We start from the raw sequence: 21,906 nt of genomic DNA, 5'->3' as shown, positions 1-21,906 counted from the left end.
TACCATGTCTTTCAGTTTATTTCGATAACTTTAGGGTGGGGGCATTTTCAACAGCAACCCAAAGTCATCTGGGTCACTTATATCTCCATAAATGCTGCTGACAAGTGCCAGAGTCAGTCTTGAGGAATGGAGACAAATTCTAGAAGGAAGGCGATATTAGTCAGCAGTATTAAGAGACTAAGACCTTTAGTGCTACTAAAGAAACCATGTTGTTGGTTGTGATATGAGCTCTTATTGTATGAAGGCTTCATTTAATGACAATTAGACTTGCTGATTAAGGCACCTTGTTTTTATAGACAACAGACTTCAGGTGCCTCTGAAAGCTTTATTTTCTTAATTTGTTTTTTTCAGTGGGGAACTGAATAGAATGGTTCTGTCACTAAGCCATCTTTTGAGTTACTATTTCTATAAACAGGACCTATATTGTATTCTAAATCTAGTTTCTGTCATTTTAACAGTGGCTTATCCCTATTTGCCATTATGTCACATAGTTGAGCTTCCTGATTATAGGAAAGGGTACATTATATACAATTTCATTGTTATAATTTTTAATAATTAAACCTCATCAAACTAATAAAATAGTATAAGTCTTTTAAAATATTTATTATTGCAGATATTTAGGATACAATCTACGCATATTTAATCACTGATAAAACTCACGGATATTGGGAGAGGCATTATTAAGCCGGTTAGCAAGTTCCAATTTTTTTTTAAAAAAAAATTAGCCACATTGCTGTGGTTAAACCACTGAGCCTAGGGCTTGCTGATCAGAAGGTCAGCGGTTCGAATCCCTGTGACGGGGTGAGCTCCCGTTGCTTGGTCCCAGCTCCTGCCAACCTAGCAGTTCGAAAGCACGTCAAAATGCAAGTAGATAAATAGGAACAGCGGGAAGGTAAACGGCGTTTCCATGTGCTGCTCTGGTTTGCCAGAAGCGGCTTTGTCATGCTGGCCACATGACCTGGAAGCTATACGACGGCTCCCTCGGCCAATAATGCAAGATGAGCGCGCAACCCCAGAGTCGGTCACGACTGGAGCTAATGGTCCGGGGTCCCTTTACCTTTAAGAGTATGAAACATTGCAAACAAAAAACCTAAAGGTAATAGTGACTTAGTTAAGGGACATGTTTTCATTCTCTGAATGTTTCCGACTTGCTATTTTTGAGACTGATTGTTTCCTATTCACACTACTTTTAATAAGAGAGTAGGATAGTTGTCTGCAAGGAACCCTAATTTTAAAAATAGGAGCTCTTTAATCGTTTATGAAGCTAGTAAACCTCTATATATCACTGTGTGTGCTAGATTTTCAGAATGATTTCCTGTTGGTAGCACTGAAGAGCTATATTTCTAAAGTACTGTAGGTGGTTCTAAAATCACCATATCAGTGTTGTGCCAATGTACAGAATGGATGCTGCTGCTGTCTAATAACAACAGTGAGCGTTCCTCAGGACCAGGAAAAATATAAAATGTAGCTACAAAGAACTTGCTTAAAAGGTACCTGCAAATTTTGCCCTGTAATTTTCTTTCTAGGAGCGCTAGAGACTTACTTTTTTAAAATGAAAGCTCAGAGTCTGAGGCACCTGCATAGGGCACCACTGGAAGCCCTCGTGGGCACACTGAGTTGGTGACTGCTGCCTTATAAGAACCAGAAGCAAATGATAGTCAGTGCAGTTAGCGTTCACTTTTCTTTATACTGTACAGTCGTACCTTGGTTGTCAAACTTAATCCATTCCAGGAGTCTGTTCGAAAACCAAGGCGCAGCTTCCGATTGGCTGCAGGAACTTCCTGCACTCAATCGGAAGCTGTGTTGGACATTCGGCTTCTGAAAAACGTTTGCAAACCGGAACACACACTTCCGGGTTTACAGCGTTTGGGAGCCAAATCATCCCGAGTACCAAGGCATTCGAGAAACAAGGTATGACTGTACTTTATTTATGAAAGAGTTGTTTTCAGTATGGCCAGCTGTTCAGTGTTTAACGAAAGTAGATGCTGGCAATAAGGCCGACCAGGATTTTAATATTTTGGGTCCCACCCCTTTAAACTGTTGCCTTGCATGGCAAGTGCACAGCAAGCAGCACCTGCCCAAATCTCCAACTTTGTGCACAGCGGTTCCAGAAGCCTTGATATAATTTTGCTTGGTTTTATCTAGTTTTTATGAAATTTTATTGAATATTATTATTGTATAGTACTGTATGTTTATTGCTTTTTTGGAAACGAGCTAGATATTTTTATTATAAATAAATAAGATTATGTGGATAGCTTGGCTACCTCGGGTTTGGATTATTACATTTTCTCAAATTCCTCAAACGGTAAATTTTGCTGTGGGTCCCCATCACCATAACTTTTTGGTATACAAATATATGCATTCAGGTTGGCAGTAGGATAAACTGACATTTAATAAAGAGAGAAGTGGTCTTGCGTGAAGCCAGGTGCTCAAGACAAAACAAACACTTGCTTAGTTGATTTCTATCTCCTGTCCCACAGCTACCAGCACTCCAGCCTTGGCCGTTTTGTTCCAGGACAAATAACAAAGCCAGAGGAATAAAAAACAAATCATGTGAAAAGCACTTGGGGGGGGGGATGCTACCATGGCAATAAGAAAGTCAAGTATTATTTTTCCCTTGAGATATTGGAAGGTTGTAGTTTCAGTTCTGAAATGAGTTTCTTTTCTCCCCCCCCCCCGCCCCATAGTGTTTAACTTTTTTATTATCATTATTTATTTTATTTACTAAATTTGTATACCACCTTTCATTCTACGGTCCAAGGGCAGTTCACAACAGAAAAATACAAAATGAGAACACAAAATGCATAATAAAACAAAAACAAACCAATAACTCTCCTCCCACAAACACATTTAAAATGCCATATAATGTTAATCATTCAAAGGCCTAGTTAATAGGGAAATGTTTTCGCTTGATGCCTAAAGATATGTAATGAAGGTGCCAGGTGAGCCTCCCTGGGGAGAACATTCCACAAACCACCGCAAAAGGCCCGTTCTTGTGTTGGCACCCTCTGGGCCTCTCATGGAGGAGGCACACAACGAAGAGCCTCGGATGATGATAGCAGGGTCCGGGTCAGTTCATATGGGGAGAGGCAGTCCTTGAAGTATTGTGGTCCTGAGCCTTTTGAGGCTTTATAGGTCAAAAACAACAGTTTGAACTGGGCCTGGAAACTAATTGATAGTCCGTGCAGTATCCCTAATATGTCCCAATTGCCCAGTGCCAGGAACACACACTCTAGATCGCTCCCGCCCCCCGCCCCCCAACTAGACACAGAGCCTGGAGAGAGAGATGGAATCTTTCTAGACTACAACAATTTCCCCTCCCCGACCCTCAGGTCCGCCCTGTTGCTGCACCGAGTACCCAGCCAGGTGAGCACAGTTGGGTTAGACCAACATCACCCTGTTTGCCCACCCAGGTCTCAGTGATACATACCAGATCGGCCTCATCCACAGTCAGATCCTGGATGATGGAGGCATGGGCGTACCCAGGATCAAAACTGGGGGGGGGGCACGCCAGCCACACACCCCACCCCCAGCCATGACGTGGCCGGGATCCCCCAGGAGGCGTGGTCAACATCCACACACCCCAGAGGGGAGGGGGTCGTTTCCAGCCGTTGCCGAGGCGGCCACTTGCACTTCTGCCTCACCCGCTCCTTTACCGGCAGCGGGGACTTAAACGAGGCAGTAGCAGCAAAGCTGCTGGAAACCTGGCCCTGGACCTGGGCTAACTTCAGCCCACACTCCTTCCAGTCACAGCGAGCACAGCACAGAAAGTGTATGTATGCAAATGAGGTGCCGCGGAGCATTGTGGGGCAGCACTTTCTGTGCTGTGCTCGCTGTGACTTGAAGGAGTGTGGGCTGAAGTTAGCCCAGGTCCAGGTTTCCCTCGACGGAGGCAGCTTCGCTGCCGCTGCTGCCGTTTCACTTCAGCCGAGCAGGCTGAGGCGGAGCACAGCTGGCAGTGTCCCTGCCTGTCGTGCTGTGCTCTCCCTTTTTTTGCTTCTGGGGGGGCACCTGCCCCCCCTGCCCCGCGCTGGGTATGCCCATGGATGGAGGCCTTACTCAGAACCAACCTGGCATTCAGTAACAGCAGCGGCAGACCTGTCAGCTGGTTGATAGGACAATCACAGTTTCCCAGGTTGGAGGAGGGGCTGGTGCATGGCATGGTCACTCACTGCCTGTACCATGTGCTTGCCCTAACCCCATTCCTACCCCATGCCTTCCCTTGCCCAGAACCACTGCAATTGGGGTGTTTAAGCGTATTAATTCTGTTGCTTCCAAAACTGAGCTCTGGGGGGAAATTACTCGGTCTTGATGCTTATGTAGAAGGATGTGTAGCATGTGCACCTGCATTGCCAGTCTTTATGTGGTGAGTGGGGAGAAAGAAACATGTTGTGTATCTGTAGCCTTGCTGTGACTTCAGTGGAACATTCCTTTTGCCTCATCACATGCAGTGCTTCTCAGAAGGAAACTTTGTGCCCTGTGTCTGAAGGATTATTAGGTCTCTGTGCTTGTGCTTCAGTTGAAACTGCCTGTCTTTCAGGAGTAAAATCGTAAATTTGGAGTATGATCTCGTGCCAGGCTTATCGTAGGAAGAGTTTCCATGCTACATTAGGCTCATTTCTTTCCAATACTTTTCACCATGTGGAGAGTTGTGAAGTCCCTGGAGGGGTTAACTGTGTGCCTTATTCTCGTGCTATACTCAAAAGGTACCACACATTAGCAGAAATATTGATAGAGCTGCTTTCTGTATGCATGATTGTGCGTGTATTACTAAAAAATAAGTGCAGTTAACTTCTCAAGGCATGCATCTGTCTATGTGGTGAGGGCATCCTAGCAAAACACATCTGCAACACTACAAAAAGTTGAGGAATGTTTATATGTAGTACATTTATTCCCCTCCCCAAGTGCTTACATCTATATCTTACATTGAAAAGGCACACTGAATCCAAACAATGCTGATGATCTACATCAGGGGTCGGCAAGGTTTACCGGCCTTGGGCCGGATCACTCCCATGGAGATTGTCCATGGGCTAGACTGGCGCAGCACGACTTCGGAAATTGCGTCTGCGCACGCACAGATACCGGAAATCGCATCTGCGCATGTTCAGACACCGAATATTGTGCCTGCGCAGAAGTAACTTTCGGCAACTGGACATGCACAGACACAATTTCTAGTATCTGCGTGGGCACAGATGCAATTTCCAGCGCCGCTCAGCGAGTCCCCGTGCCACGCTGCGCCGGTTTACCACAGTGCGTGGGGTACTCGCAGAGCAGGCAGCTTGGTTCAGGGGCGGCTCGTGGGCCGGTAAAACGGTCTTCGTGGGCCACACGTTGCCGACCCCTGGTCTACATCATATAGGGGTATACCACAGAAATATACCATGTGATGTCTTAGGCTATAATCCTATGTACACATGCCTGACAGTGATCCCTATAGAACTGGATGTAGTTTACTTTTAAATATGCATGGATAGAAGTGCACTGTTAATGAGTTAAACATATTTAAGAATAAGAATAATAAATTTTATTTATACCCCGCCCCCCCCAGCCAAGGCCAGGCTCAGGGTTGCTAACACTAGATACAAAAAGGGGGAAATGGGGGAGGGGATCAGGTTGGCTCCAGGCCAAATGCCAGGTGGAACAACTCTGTCTTACCGGGCCCATGGAAAGAAATCAGGTCCCGCAGGGCCCTGGTCTCAGGAGACAGAGCGTTCCACCAGGTCGGAGCCAGTGTTGAGAAGGCCCTGGTTTTAGTTGAGGCTAATCTGATTTCCTTCTGGCCCGGGACCTCTAAGGTGTTACTATTTGTGGACCTTAAGGTCCTCCGCAGGGCATACTGGGAGAGATGGTCCCGTAAGTACGAGGGTCCTAGGCCGTAAATTTATTTGTCCTGACCAGTGGCAAACGGTGCTGCTTGGCTGCCCCGGGGCAGCACATACGCAGTCCGTCCTGGCGCGTGCGTCGTGTCACGACGCGGCCTGATGCGAGGGCAGCGGTGCACTTGGCTGGAGGAGGTGAGGGGCGGGCCAGGGGCCGGCGGTGCTGCCCCCGCGCACTGCCCCTGCCAGACTAGGGCTAGGGGTGGCCCGCCACTCCCTTGCTATGCACCTGGTCCTGACCGCAGTAATATTGTATTGATGCCTCTGAGTTTTTGAATGAAAATATGCTTAGTAAGACCAAAACTAATGATAAAAAGTGAAAAACTAATTAAAACTGAAATGTCTGGCCTAGCTTTTGCTACCTGAGTGGTGGAAGAAGCAGCAATTGCAGGTTCTCTTTTTTAACACTGATAATGGAGTCATATAATATCATTTGGAATGGCAAGCAGGCAGTCTATATCAATATTTTTATTGCTGATGCTCCTAGTGACTAAATCAGATACTCTTCTTAAAGCTCTACTTTCAAGCCTATTCTGTGACCTTCCAGAACTGCTTCTTGTATAATTGTAACCAATTTTCTTGACACACCTCTTTCTGGTTGCCAAGTAACCAATCATATTGCTAGGAATCCATATTGCTATGGTATCCTTGTTTCTGTTTCTACCCCCACCCCATCTCTATTTAATTTTCTGCTTTAATTAATCAATTTTATAAAGCAGAAACATCTAGGTTTGTCCTTGTGAACACAAGACACTGATATAATATATGTAAGAACGACAGCTGATGATTAAGGATATGATTTTAGGTGACGTGTGTGTTGTAATCAGCTAAACAGGCCCCTTGCTATGAGAATTCAGGTTGCTACGGTTACCTATAGAAACTAGGACTTTGGGTTAACTCAGGACATCGATGCACAAAGCTCAGTATCTCACGTCCTTCTACACCAGCACAGAGAACGTGTCATTGCTTCTGTATCTGACTCCATATCCAGTACATCATTTATGGGTTAGCTTTCTGAAAATTACTACTGTATATAGAATTCATCATATAACAGTTTGTAACAGAACAGAACTGGGATCAGCTTTAAAAAACCCAATAAAGATTTGGACTGATCAACTGAAGTGCTTAAATTCTTAAAGTTCTACAGCAAGCCTCTGCTTCTTTAGTGTTCAGCTGTGTGTACATCTTACCATTTACTCCAGTGCGCTTCCTCTGCTAGTTTTTGAAGCCACATGACATTGGCCACAATCCATCTGTAATTTATGCCCTAGTTTCCTGAGAAGTAGTGCTGATTGATAATGTTTTCTCCCAAACCAGCTTCCAGCTGATTTGAAAACATAAGTCCTAGTTAAGGTGTGTACATTTTTGTGTGGCCCCTCCACGAGAGGTCCAGAAAGTGGCAAACACGAGAACAAACCTTTCCTGCAGTGTCTCCCTATTTGTGGAATGCTCTCTCCAGGCAAAAACTTTCCTCTATACCCAAGCCTTTGGCCTTTAACTATTTGTGGCCTTTTGGAAGTGCACAGGTTACTGTCATGTGCAGAGGACAACTTCATGAAAAGGGGTTATGGGGCAGAGGGCTATAGCTCTAGGGAAACAAATCAGGTAATCAGTAATGGTGTGTACACAGTGTAAATGGTGTAAGCCAGGCACCCCCAAACTGAGCCCCCCCCCAGATGTTTTGGCCTACAACTCCCATGATCCCTAGCTAACAGGACCAGTGGTCAGGGAAGATGGGAATTGTAGTCCAAAACATCTGGAGGGCCGAAGTTTGGGGGTGCCTGGTGTAAACAGTGGGGGGGGAACAACCTCACTGTGTTTTAAGCCGCTAAGATGTACATACATGCCCTCAGACTTTGAGATATGTATCCCAGTATAACAAGCTCTCCCTGGAGGGAGTTCAGGTATCTTATGGGTGGTCTTGATAATGTGATTCACCACAAAACAAGATCACAAATAAATAAAAACAAATTGGGGCAGTGAGAAATCAAGCAAGGATTAGATTATTGTACATTTCTTAATAGCTACACATTGGATTTCAACATGTTTCTGATTAATTAGTTAATCTAAAATCAGTATGTTAAACACGAGTTTAGCTTTGCAGTAATAAAAGCAAAATAGAACACATTTTAAAGTAACCTTTAATATAACATTAACAGTTGCATTTTTATCATTGGTTAATTATGTTTTGTTTGTTTCAGCCACAGGCCATAACAAAATTACAAATTCAGACATAAAATCAGAGCAGAAGTACAGCAACAGATAATAAACCAAAAGGGGGGAAATATTATTAGCACCACAGGAATAACTGTCCTTGGGGAAATCCAGGTTATATGAAATTACATAATCAACTGGATCAGTGGTTGCCAACCTTTTTGAACCGGTGGACAAATTCTGAATTTTGAAAGAGTGCAGTGGGCACCAATCCCAAACTAGCTGCCATGGAGGCGAGGCATAACACAAAATGGCTGCTATGGGGACAGAGCAGTACATATCATGGCTACCACGGGGGGAATGTTTGAAGAGGAAAAGGTATACTACAGGGGAAGCATAGCCTTGGAAAGAATTACCATTCCATCATAAATATCTAGTGCTGTTAACTGAGGTTTGTGTAATAGTGTTTGTTTACAACCATTGCTGTTCTTGGAAGCTAGTATTTATTAGCTGATGGTTGCTTGACTGACTCTGGCTGGGACCCAAAAGTGGGTCATGGGTTATTTTGAGATGGGCCTCTCCACCCTCTAACATGCCATAGCCTTTTGGCTGAACTAATGCCAACACCAGCAACTCATTGTATGTGCAACAAAGGTGACTAGGAGACAGAGAAATGCCGTTGGGACGAGGAAAGGAGGGTGTCCCTCCTTTGACTGGAAAATATGCTAGAGGAAGTGTTGAAGGAAACTGGAATATGATGGTGATTATGATTGTAATACAGGCATCCCCAACCTTCGGACCTCTAGATGTTTTGGACTACAATCCCCATCATCCCTGACCACTGGTCCTGTTAGCTAGGGATCATGGGAGTTGTAGGCCAAAACATCTGGAGGGCCGCAGTTTGGGGGTGCCTGTTGTAATACATAAACAGAGAAAAGAAAAGGGTTTAAGAGAGGAAAGTTGTTATGAAGAGAAATCAGCGAATGTCCCTCAAGGAGGAGAGATAAAGGGAGCTGGCAGTTTGGGGGTGTGGTAGGAGAATAAAATATAAGTTGAGTATGAAGGGGAGATGGAAGAAGAAATTACCAGAGGGAGCTAATGATTTGCAAGACATGGGGGATGCGAAGGGAAAAGTGTAAAAGAAAAAGCCTCCATGTAGAGCCTCTGGATCTGCAAATTCTGCCTAAAATAGAAATGCTGCCACAGTAGAAGACCTTAGTAATTTCCAGCTGATCATGTCAAACTCTGCCTCAGTCTGTCATGATTTTGTGACAGGACCTGCCCCTACACCACCCTTTTGTGATTGGTGGGCCTCATTACGGTAATTTCTGACTGTCTTAATTGGGCTTTAGAGGTAAAAAATTTGAGAATCCCTGTTACAAGGTTCAAAATTCAAATAATTGCCAGATGGGTGCAATCAAACACACATTTAATCAAGAACTCAAACACCAAGGTGTGAAATAAAGCATTTTCATAATAATATTTTTTTATTTATACCCTCCCATCTGACTGGGTTGCCCCAGCCACTCTGAGCAGCTAAGTTATGCTTCCCATTTAACTGTTCATAGTCTGATCCAACATTTCTCAACCTTGGGTCTCCAGATGTTGTTGGACTACAACTCCCATCATCCTTGACCACTGGTCCTGCTAGCTAAGGATGATGGGAGTTGTAGTCCAACATCTGGGGACTCAACTTCAGAAAGGCTGGTCTAATAGCTAAGTCAGGCATAGGCAAACTCGGCCCTCCAGATGTTTTGAGACTACAACTGTTAGCTAGGGATGGTGGGAGTTGTAGTCCCGAAACATCTGGAGGGCCGAGTTTGCCTATGCCTGCGGTAAGTGAATCCCAACAGATTTTATTTTTCCACCCTCCAAATTATCTCACCATCGGAGGGTGATAAGAGGAATAACAAATAAAGATGGGTTTGACTCCAAGGTATTTATATATTGTTGTTGTTTAGTCGTTTAGTCGTGTCCGACTCTTCGTGACCCCATTTATATATATTGTTTAGTAATAATAGTACCACAATCTCTGTTCCGTCTCAGTCACAGCAGCTTTAGATTGGGGTATACCCTGTGAATGTGAGCAATTTCTATGAGTAAAAGATTTTCCAAGTTTGTTTTGCTGCCATGTGGATGGCTGCATACAAGACAACATCTGTACATGCATTTGTCTTGGAAGGCAACACTTTGTTTGATAATTATTTTCATTTTTTTCAATAACATTTGGGGGGAAAATGTGGGGGAGAAAATTATACGTTGTAATCTTTTAAATCCCAGTAGAAATGCTAATTACTCCTCAGCTTTTCCAACATAAGCATTAAAGCCCCTTTCCAATAAAGTCACTGAATTTAAGTAACTATTCTTCATTAGCTAAGTTGCTGAATAGTTAAGTCTTTCCAGATAACAATAACAACACTTGGGATAATATAGACACTTAACATTATATAATTAAATTATTTCATTTAACCTTTTATAATTAAATTATTTTTTGATGTGTAACTTCATGATCAGAATTTATTAACCATAATTAATAGTTCACAATCTGTTTTCCTCAACACACACACACACACCATCAACATAAACATACATATATACACATACACACACAATACCCACTTGCAGAAAAAAATAAACCAGTGAGTTAAGATCTTATCTTAATAATTGTATAATTTCAGTTTCCTAAAGACAAACAGCCAAACACAATATCATATTTCATTAATAAATAAAGAAAATCATACCCTCCCTCCCAACACATATTGTTGGTATTCCACAAAAGCATAACTTTTGCTTATCCACAGAGTTTGGGGGAGTAGAGACCCAAGTGTAATTCTGAGTTCTTTGGAAAATTATATTTATTTTCTGCTTACAATTGTCTGACTACTGAACAGAAGATCATCATCTGAGTCCTTCATTTCCTAGTATGCAGCATTTTGTGCTCTTATTGTGCTGTTTGAGAGGACAGAATTTGAAAGTTTTTTCATCTGATCTGCTTAGATCCAGAATCTCATAGCCCAGAAAGGTGACTTTGGAAAGAGACAATATGTTATTCCATTGTATAGCTCTGTCAGAAACTTGTGTTCCTTCAGTTAAAATACAAAATCAAGTGAGCTCTAGGGACAAACACTTTTATCTTCCTACCCTGTCCATTCATGAGCTTTCTGTGGGCTCATGAAACAGGAAACCTTGAAAAAGTAGAAGTGTGGCTGTAATTGGGATTATTCTATTTTTAGCTCGTGAAGCAAGCCGTCTGCTGTCCTGTCCATGTCCCAGCAGAGGTGTTACATAACTCTGACTTAATTCTCTGTATCTGCTGCTACATCAACTTCCCCTTTCCTTTGAACTTTGCTTTTAAAATAAAACAAAACACCAGGCCTTTAATTTTTTTAACTCTTTACTTAACAGGAATATTAAGCAATACATTTACAGCAGCTCCTTAAGGGCATTGTGAAGTTCTGAACAGAAATTAACCAAATGATTGAAGAAACAATACAAAACTCACACAACCTTGATTATCTAGCAGTAACTTAAAATACGTTGGACACTCTAGTACTTCCAAATTAAGAGATTGCTGTAATTTGCTCATTCTAGAGTTGTCATGTGTGTTTAGGGTGAAAGTGTAACAGACAAGTACATGACCATGATTGTTCTTTGATATTCTTTTTAAGTGTCATTGTGTTTCTTGCGTAGTTAATCTGTGAATCTGGATGCTTATGCTCAAGTTACGGCCTTTGTAGCCTGGCGATTTTCCAGATTCCAAGAATGGATAGTGCATCTGGTTGGTGAGATAAACCAAGGATGTGCTCTTTAACCCACTCTGGATTAACCAGGAGAAAGGGAAAGCAGATGCTGAGCAGCATAGGAGAAATTTAGAAAAGATGTGTAGTGTCATCAAGGCATCATAATGTCTAGGTCAAGCCCTTTTTAAGCTGAGTATATACTGTGGGGTTTTGGGTTTTTTTTAAATTAAATACATTGTGGCAGATTAGTTCATTATACTAGGCTTGTTGTATATGTACAAAGCTGATTTGAGATGAGTGGAGAGCTAAGAACATAAGACGAACTTGCTGAATCAGGCCAATGGCCCATCTGGTCCAATATCCTGTTCTCACAGGGGCCAACCAGATCCCTGTGGAAGTCTGCAAGCTGGACATGAGTGCAACAGAATTCTGCCTGCCTGCAATTCCCAGGAACTATCTGGACCTTGATTTTAGGGCAGGGGTCAGCAAACATTTTCAGCAGGGGGCCGGTCCACAGTCCCTCAGACCTTGTGGGGGGGCGGACTATATTTTGGAAAAAAAATATGAACGAATTCCTATGCCCCACAAATAACACAGAAAACACATTTTAAATAAAAGGACACATTCTACTCATGTAAAAACACCAGGCAGGCCCTACAAATAACCCAGAGATGCATCTTAAATAAAAGGACACTTTCTACTCATGTAAAAACTTGCTGATTCCCGGACCGTCCGCGGGCCGGATTTAGAAGGTGATTGGGCCGCATCTGGCCCCTGGGCCTTAGTTTGGGGAAGCCTGTTTCTCTCAGTTGCTCATTGCTCCAATTTGTCTGTTCTTCACATTTCCACATTAGATTGCATTTTTTTCAATGTAAAAAAAAAATCCTCATGAATTCATCAGCATTGTCATATTTACAATATTTACAATACTAGGTGGGTGTGCGTGTGTATTATATATAATTTTGTATACACTGTATATTGTATATTATTTTGTATATATTGTACATAATTTTCAATATATACAATATTGGATGTAATTTTCCATAATACAGACATTTTTGCAAGGCAGTTTACCATAATATAACACATTTTGATACATTATTTTCATTTTTATGCACATTTTGCATTATGCATTTCTGTGCACATTACTTGGTCGGAAAGCTATGCTACAAAATTCAGAGAAGTTGAATTTTGAAGGATAGCTGGGATTTGGTTCGCATATTCTCTTTGGAAAGTGTGGATTGGGTAATTCACCTTTAAATTGAGTCAAATTTCTCCCCTAACCCCACCATGTCAGATCACCTCGTGTTGTTAAATCTCACTGTAAGATTCACTGAACATTCATTCCCCTTTGAGGCTATACCGGTATGTCTTGCCATGCAACTGCAAGGAATGTGTGCATGTTGAGAATATGTGGGGGGGGGGAGATTTTACTTGAAGCAGTGGTTTTAAGAGGAAATAAACAGAATTCTAATGTACTAGAACAGGTATCCCCAAACTGCAGCCCTCCTGATGTTTTGGCCTACAACTCCCATGCTAACAGGACCAGTGGTTGGGGAAGATGGGAACTGTACTCCAAAACATCTGGAGGGCCGAAGTTTGGGGATGCCTGTACTAGAAAATGGATTTCAAAACATCATTCATCCTGCAGGTTTCAGAAATATGGTAAAAACTGTAAAAATAATTCTCTTGTTCAACCCCCCCCATTTGCATTGCTTACCCCTACCTTTTATTGTGGACAATATAAGGAATTGCATGCTGCCTACACAAGGATTAGGTGAAGTAGGGCCAAAGAACCCCACTGCATACTGTACCTTCTTTTCTGAATTATTGCTTCTTGTACATGTAGCTTATGCCAAGGCCATGATCCTGTGCGCTGTACACACTGGGACTTCTATCTGAATAAACATGCATTGGACATGAAGAGGTTATATGCAACCCTTGAATTCATCACATTACTATACATATCGCTATTACCCTGCGTCTCCCAAGCATCCCTGGGGGCATGCCTCATAGCATGTGCTTGTGTCTTGATCCCTTTTTCTCTTGTATTTATTCCATGACTAATGAAGCACAGAATGTCAAGCATAGAGAAAGGCTATTTATGGGCTACCAGTGCAATCCCTGCAACTTCCAGTTATGTTGTCAAGTGTACCTTCATGTTACGAGGCATCCCTGTGGTCTCTATTCTTAGCAGCTAATCATGGAAATAATTCTCTTCAGCATTACTGGCTTTTTGGCTTCAGAGGTTCGCCAGCTCTCCTGCTTACAGAGGCCATCAGCTTCCTGTCATTTGCCCCACCTGCAGAGTGAGTAACATTACTAGATAGCGTACCATGGCCCACCCCAGTATCTTTAAAGAGGCTCCCGTTTCTGATGCTGTCACATCCATCATGCTAATACTAAAGGTGATTACAGATGGTGTATGTTTTATGTTTAAAATGAAATGTAGAGCAGTAATATCCTATGATGCCACAGAACACGATTCAAACCCTCAATTAATTCCTTGCATGTGATTGCATAATTGTCTCTTTAAAATGGAGGCATAGGGTGCTGCATTCTCTCATCAATGCTAGGACTTTGTGTTCCGTATATTAATGCCTGCTGTTTAGTTCCACTCCTCAGTTTTATCGCTGTTTGTTCCCGTGTGTGCAGTTACTTGTACTTGCTAAAATAAGTGTGCAAGCATTTTTACAGCAATCCAAGATGCATGCTTTGTAAAACTCACTGTCAACATATTGAAAATGAATTCAATACTGCCAGATAACTTAAGGGAATAATAGGGAATGATTGAATAATAGGGACCAGGCCTTACAAAAATGCTTAATGTGAAAGTAGATCAAAGTACTTTGGAGCTTGTATCTCATTAAGTCAGCATTTGTCTGACTGTCTTAAAGTGTCACTTTTAGTGGAGTGGACTGAAGACAACATTCAGTCTGAAATCCCTTTACAGTGCCAGTAGTGCTCTAACTGCTTTAGAGAAGAGCTCCTTCACTTCAGCCTGAAGCAGAACCTGGCCTTGGAAGTACCAGAGCTTTGTATCTCCCTATTTAGTATCACATGGAAATGGCTGGTAGGTGAGAGAGATGACTCCTCACCAAGGACCTTTAGGAAAATGGGGGAGCCTTAACCCCCTGTTAGATGTGTTTGGGCCCATAGAAAGCTAGCAGGGCAGGGTCAAGTGGACCTCCCAAATTCCAAAAAAAGTTTCTGCTGTAGAAAACGCTCTGTTCAATGTGTCTCACATCCCAGCAGACTTGGGAATGGAATGGTGTGCAAAAGGGCCTCTGAAGATGATTTCAGTGCCAGGGTAAGCTCATACCCTGGGCCAGGTTCAAGGTGCTGTTATTAGTATGCAAAGCCCTTAATAACTTAGGACCAGTTTACCTACAAGATCGCCTGACCCCACATGTGCCCACTTGATTGCTTCGATCAGCGGAATTGGCACTACTACAGGTGCCACATAAAACCCATTCCAGCAGCTGGATCTTGGTGAAATAATAATAATAATAATAATAATAATAATAATAATAATAATAATTTATTATTTATATCCCGCCCATCTGGCTGGGTTTCCCCAGCCACTCTGGGTGGCTCCCAACAGAAAAATGAAATGAAATAATCTATTAAACATTAAAAGCCTCCCTAAACAGGGCTGCCTTCAGATGTCTTCTAAAAATCCGGTAGCTGTTTTTCTCTTTGATATCTGATGGGAGGGTTTTCCACAGGGCGGGCACCACCACCGAGAAGGCCCTCTGCCTTGTTCCCTGCAACTTGGCTTCTCGCAACGAGGGAACCGCCAGAAGGCCCTAAGTACTGGACCTCAGTGTCCGGGCAGAATGATGGGGGTGGAGATGCTCCTTCAGGTATAAGTTCCTCCTTTACCTGATTTGCTGCTTGATGAGCTAGCTGCATATGAACCAGTTCTGCTTTGTAGTCAATGAGGAAGAAGCATATTCCATACCTGATTTCAAAGTGGATCACACAGCAAAGGGCATCTGTTTTAGCATGTGGTTTCCTTGTTGTGGTTTGGTCGTTCTGCTAGTAATGCTAGTTTCACTGTTTGTACAGAGTCAAAACGTAATGCATTTATTCTGTCTTTACCTCATAATGAATTTTTTTTTCCTATCGTGTGCCCTCTGTCCCTTCCAAAGCTACTAATTCTTGTGGCTGCCCACAAAATAACTCGTAATTTTAGTACCTGTCTAGTAGTGTTGAAGACAAAGTTTTTAACAATTTGAGGGATACAACTTTCATGCTCCCCCTCCCAATATTCAGTAAGAGATTTTATGGCTTTAACAAGAACCTGACCAATCCCCCATTGCCATCTTGAAAGCTGGAGCTTGTTTTCCTCATTTAACTCCAGCAGTAAAGTACTTTTTAAATGCTTGCAGTGTTGGCATTAGACTACTGCTGTTCCTCTTGGCTTTGCCCCCATGCTGGGAAGAAAAGTAGGCCTTCTTCTTTTAAGGGTTGTGCGGAAGAGACTGCCTTTTAAAACACCACCCTACTATTTTTGCTCTGTAGAACAAAAGCAGCCATACCCCACAACTGTCTGCACTGTCTCTTTTTTGAGGCTTCTCGACGGAAACAGTGATAAACTATTTCTGGCTCTTCGAGCAGTAATTTAATACCAAACTACTGCTGGTCAAATGTGAACCTTAGTCACAGAGATACATCCAGTTGTAGGTTTAGCAGTAAACTGATGTATACTCGCAGCATGAACCTGCCCTCACTTGGATGCTCAAAATAATCTGGGTGAGTGACAGACATTGCATGTCTGCTTAAAAATCTTTTCTTTGTAAATATCATTCACCAATGCTGTTGCTGGCATTCTCCCATGTTGCAGCTTTTGGGAACACTGTAGTGCCTTTTACCCTGTAATTTGTACATTACAGGTTTCATTCTAGTTATAAATAAAGAAATATGTGGGCATGGTTCAATTTTGGGAACAGTTTGTACTCGTAACACATGTGAAGGCAGGCAGTCGTATTGTGAAGCATCCTCTGATGTGCTGTAGCCTTCCTCAAATGGAGTGTCCAGGAAGTTCTTGCAGCTCCAATCCTTGGGGAAAGCTGTTAACAGTGAAATGAGCCTCAAATGGGTCCACACCAGTTTTAAGGTTACGGGGATTCAAACCCTGTAGGCATCTTCTGTACAGTACTGACTTTTCCAAGCAAAAAAAACTAAGCACAGTTTCTTTGTAGCAGGAACAATGTTGCCTTTTAAATACTTACTGCTGTTGTACTGCCTTACTAGTTCTTAAAAAATAATCCTTTTTATTTTTATCTTGGTAACAACGTTTCCTAGCCAAATACAGACTCCCAAGTACCCAAACAGAAATCCCCTCTCCCTTGCCCAAACCCAATTAGTCACCATTTAGCATCCTATTTAACTCATCTGAATATGAATAAAATAATTCTGCATATCAAAACAACAAGACAAAAGCTTGGAAGGGAAAGAGTTGAAAGAAATGCTGCTGAATCAAACACATTAAGGAAGTTCACTCAGAACTCTTGGGAGTCTTGGAAGTGCCTTGTACTTTATCGTTGTCCAGCACTACTCCTTTGCCTTGCCTCCACATACATTTTGAGCTCTGCATCTCTGTGTGCACTGTTTTAGCATTTGGAAGTTTGTTCTTGCATGCATCTGTGCACAACAGATGTCACTTTCAGGCAGCGAATAACTCTAAAATAACTCTGTAAAGAAGAGGGAGGGGGAGAATCACTGGATTCTTCAGCTCTGCTAGAACATCGAAATTGTGCAGTCAGCCTTCCTGTACAAATTTAAGGCTGGCATGTTTCTGTTTTGAGGTGATCACCAGAGCCTTTCTTTTATCTAGTCTTTCAGAATTACCACAACATAGCAAAATATTCTGTCTTTCATATTCTGATTTTCAAGAATCCCTCCCCAAATGGTCCTTTTGTCATGCCTTGGTGCTCCTAATGGTTTCCTCTCACAGCTGAGACAGGCCATTTGAACTCCTGGCAAACTTATCGGTGAGGCAGAAAGGGTTAACACACAGCTTGCTGCCAGGGGAACACACACCCCTGGAACATTTTGGAGGGAAAACCATTTGCTCCTCTCACCATGCTGAAGTGATTAGCCATTGTAAGAAAAACCCTCTCCTGAGACACTGGTGACCTAGGCCTGCGGAGTTTCATGCATCCAGAGACAGGGTGTTTTTTTACCCCCACCCCAAATTAACAAATTTCCAAAATGTATTTGAGTGGAGTGTGGAATGCTTGAGGTTTGCAGACATTTGCAGAAATGAAACGGTTAAAAGCACGTGCTCGGGTGTGTGCCTAAAAGCAACTGTCTTTTATAAACTGCATTGCCTTTGCTGCCCTTTGTGTTAAATCAAAAATTATATCGCATGTGTCACTGGGATGTGCACTAGTTTTTCTCAAAGATTGGAAAACATCTGCTTTGTGTTGCTTTATAAACGGGAATGAGCTGGTGGGGGTTAATGACACGAAACTTTGCTCTGTTTTTAAGCTGTGCCTCTTCAAGAGATGCTTGCCAACCCTAAAAAGAGTTAAGCTAGCAAGTGTAACTGGGAAAGCCACATGAAGCTGACAATGCGAACATGAGAAAGGGGAAGCTTGGAAATGAAGCAAAGAAACCAAGATGAGGAGGGAGCGCAGAGATATGGGTGCTTAGCCTGGGAGTGACTTTCTCTTGGTTTGTCCGGCCCTGGTATTGCTGGCATTGGCTCTCTGGGGAAAGCTGCAGTTCTGCTGTTAAAACACAAGGAGCAGCCTGGAGAATTTTGAGCTGCGTCACACAGCTCAGAGGGGGAGAGAGAGAGAGAGGGAAAGCAAGCTCTGTCGATAGGTCTACTAGCAACAGCCCTGCTGCAGCAAGAGAGAGAGAGAGCTCATGAAAGAGAAGTGATAACAACATTGGGAAGCATGATTCCTTTACCCATACAGCATATTTTTTTAAAAAAAGAACCACTATTTTGAAGCTTGTTTAGAACCAGCAGATTTTGTCCACTGATGATACCGGAAAGATGCAACGCAGTTAATTCCGCAGGGGGGGGGGGCGTACATAGGAAGGGTTAATGGGAGGAAAATTCTGGAATGTTCTATCCTGCGGCGGCGCAAACAGAGGGTTGAGGACTGCACAGGTGTAGATGAACAGAATTCGTGGTTCCTCTTTTTCCTTACGTACGTATCAGATTGGGATGTGGGGTGGGGGAATTGAACCGACTGTCTCGTGTGTGTGTGTGTGTGTGTGTGTGTGTGTGTGTGTGTGTGTGTGTTTGTTGGGGTTTCTTTCTGTCCCTAAACTCCACCCCCAGAACTCTTACACCCCATGCTATTTTTCTGTGGCTAGATACTGTTGGCTGTGTCCTGCGTCACACCAATGGAATGAAGGTACAGGTTGTAAAATTTCACTGCGTAGCTGTAATGCAGATTTGGGGAAGGAAGAGAGAACAGTAGTTTTTCAGAGGTTAATATCAAGGAGTTGGCAGGGGGGTTAAAAAGACAGTCTCTGGATTTTTAAATCTGAGGGACTGTATCTGCATAGTTCAGAAAGTGGTGAATGATGACGCAGTGATCTTTGCCTAGCATGTTCCTGGGTTTAAAAAGCATCAGGGGGAACAGGTACACTGTGAATCTCCAGGCCAGCTGAAAGGGACTGAGTTAAGAAGGGAAGATAGCGTTTAGGAATTAAATGTCATCATTTTGGCGTTGGAAAGTTGTTTACCTTGCTCTCTCCGTGTCTCCATGTTGGCAGTCTTCCAGCTCACATGTGATAGTCTTCCCTGTACTGCTGCATCATTAACTGAGTGCCTGAGCCTACACATGATTGGCTAGGGAGGGCTCTTATTCTAAACACACAGTTCCATTGGAGGGAGAGGCAGTGGCAGGTGAAAAGCTGCCTCAGATTGGCTGGGGCCAGGATATCAAATCTAAATGTTCCATTCCTCTTGCTTTAAAAGGGGGTCTGAACAATTTGTGACTTAAAATGTTGGCTGTTTGCTTCTCTCCACCCCTCCTTTTCCTTAAATCAGGCATTTTGGAATGTGTCTGTGATCTCAAGGCTGGTCATTTAAAGAGAAAAGCAAAAAAGCAGGAACTTGAGTATTGTGGATTAGTTTAGTTTATTACTGGTTCAAGTGACGCAGAAGGAAAAACAAATATTCTGTGACTCGAGTTGCATCAGTAACAGGCGTGTTTCCGGCTGCTGTGAGACAAGCCACGATGACGTGACATTATTATAGGCTTCAGAAGAGACAACAAAAAAGAGGCTTTGGTGGGTAGCTAGAAAAATTCTAACTAGACAGAGCTATTTACTTGTATTATAAACTATGTGGGGCAGTGAGAGTGCCTGCCACTTGTATATATGTAAAAACCTGGACTAAACCAAAAACTGAAATGTGTCCTAGGTTACGTCAGTGTAACCTCAAAGTCAGTGCTGTGATGGGATTGAATGGCAACAGAAGATAGTGGTAAGATATATGAGGCTTTCTTTCTGTCATTTTGTTTTGTTTTAAAAGGAGGGGATGGAGAGTTCTAAGATGGCTGGAGAACGATAGGTGGACGGTCAAGAAGAATAAACCACCAGATCAAGCTGGGGAGCGGAGTGGGGGGGGATGAGGACCCACCATATAGGTAGACATAGTGCTTGCTTTAACCATTTCATGAGTCAGATTTTCCATTCTGGACTATCCAATAGCCAATTCCAGTCAAACATTTGTTCTGTTCTGGAGGATGGGGTCTATCTTCTCTTCTCTTTGGAACCTGCCATGAAATCCAGAGTAACTAGCATTATCACATAACATGAGAGGGTAAGTTTCTTGTGGCGTTTTCTCATAAAATGCTCCAATGAATTGAAGGGTTTACGATGGTAAAAGGATTTGTGTTGGTGACTCACCGGCATAGAGAGAGTCAAGTACAGACAGTCATTCGGCAGCAGTATGCTGGCTTTGGAACCAGATCAGATGCATTTTGATTCTCCATCTTAATTTCTTTTAAAGTACTCTGTCTTCTCAAGTGTTGTTACAAGATGTATTCTCACCAGTAGGCTTTAAAAGCCCCAAGAAAGGTGAATATGCATAGTCTTCTATTCACATTTGCTAGCTCAAAGGAGCAAGAGGCGGAGGGAAAGGAGAGAAAAAATCAGGAAGCCATTTCTGGAGGCAGACATGATGCGTGGAAGAAGGAAGGCAAGGAAACACAGCAAATACACCCCTCCTATATTATCCCCTCATGCACACCTTCATTTTTCCTTTCTTATTTGCCAAGTGTTATGCCTAATTTGAAATTCTTTCATTGTAGGTGCATCACTTCTCTCTCTCTCTCTCTCTCTCTCTCTCTCTCTCTCTCTCTCTCTCTCTCTCTCTCCCTTCCCCTTGCCCCCGGTGTGAGTCCTTGCTCTGCAGAGCTGTCTCCTCCAGAGGCAGTCTTGCATCCTGCAGTGCTAGTTCCGCAGAGGAGGGCAACAGGAGGCACAACTGCGATGGCTGCTCCCGGGAAGGGACCGACTTGGTGCTGAGATCATACTTGTTCCTGGCAGGACTTGGAGACTATAATGCAGCTGGGTAGGTCGGGAGAGTGCTTGGTTAAATTAATTTTGACCGACGCCATCTAAACAAACACCTCTTGTGTCTTCTAGACATGACCACTAGGGGTTACATATCCATAATGGCGTTCCTTAATATTTTTGGGAACTGGATTCATGAATGAGGAATATGGATGGAACAAACTCCTTTCTTTTCTTTATTCCCTAAAACACTTTTCTGAGTGTTTGGGACTGAGCATGGAGATAGATTTGCTATTTTTCTTACCACACTCAGATATGTTGGTGTTTGTTGTTTTTGTGAATCTGGATTGGGGGCTTGTTTTTTTTTAAACCACTTTCTTCAGTGATTGGTGGCAGCTCCTGCAAGGGATTCTATGGAACCTGAAAGCTACAAGGAGTGAGAGAGGCGTAATATTTCTGTAGGTTGATGAGGAAAGCAAGATTGTCCATCTCATGTGTCCGGAGTTATTCATACAGGGGCACTGGAGGCAGGTGAGCCTTGGCTGAAAGTAGTTTTGAAGCTTATGTGGTTTACTTCAGAGTCTGAAAATTTGCTGTTCTCGGCTGAGGTTTGTGACCTTGGGCTAATTTGTTTCTTT

The 21,906-nt window shown here is 42.9% G+C and overlaps 1 long non-coding RNA gene across 7 annotated transcripts in view; it reads left to right on the top strand.

Moving 5' to 3' along the window:
* LOC132592445 (uncharacterized) overlaps positions 1-21,906 on the top strand; it is a 69,632-nt gene that overhangs the window by 2,129 nt on the left and 45,597 nt on the right. For 2 of the 7 annotated variants that reach the window (XR_009557918.1, XR_009557923.1), the window contains exon 1: positions 9,808-21,326. The exons of 1 other annotated variant lie outside the window; for it this stretch is intronic. This is a non-coding gene — a long non-coding RNA (uncharacterized LOC132592445). Of the gene's footprint in view, positions 1-9,807; positions 21,327-21,906 lie in introns of those variants that run through there. 4 more of the 7 variants (XR_009557920.1, XR_009557919.1, XR_009557925.1 and 1 more) reach the window with 4 other exon arrangements.

Source organism: Zootoca vivipara, chromosome 7, assembly GCF_963506605.1.
Source record: "Zootoca vivipara chromosome 7, rZooViv1.1, whole genome shotgun sequence".
NCBI lineage: Eukaryota > Metazoa > Chordata > Lepidosauria > Squamata > Lacertidae > Zootoca > Zootoca vivipara.
Note: the sequence above shows the minus strand (reverse complement) of the source record. Positions and strands in the feature narration are given on the sequence as shown.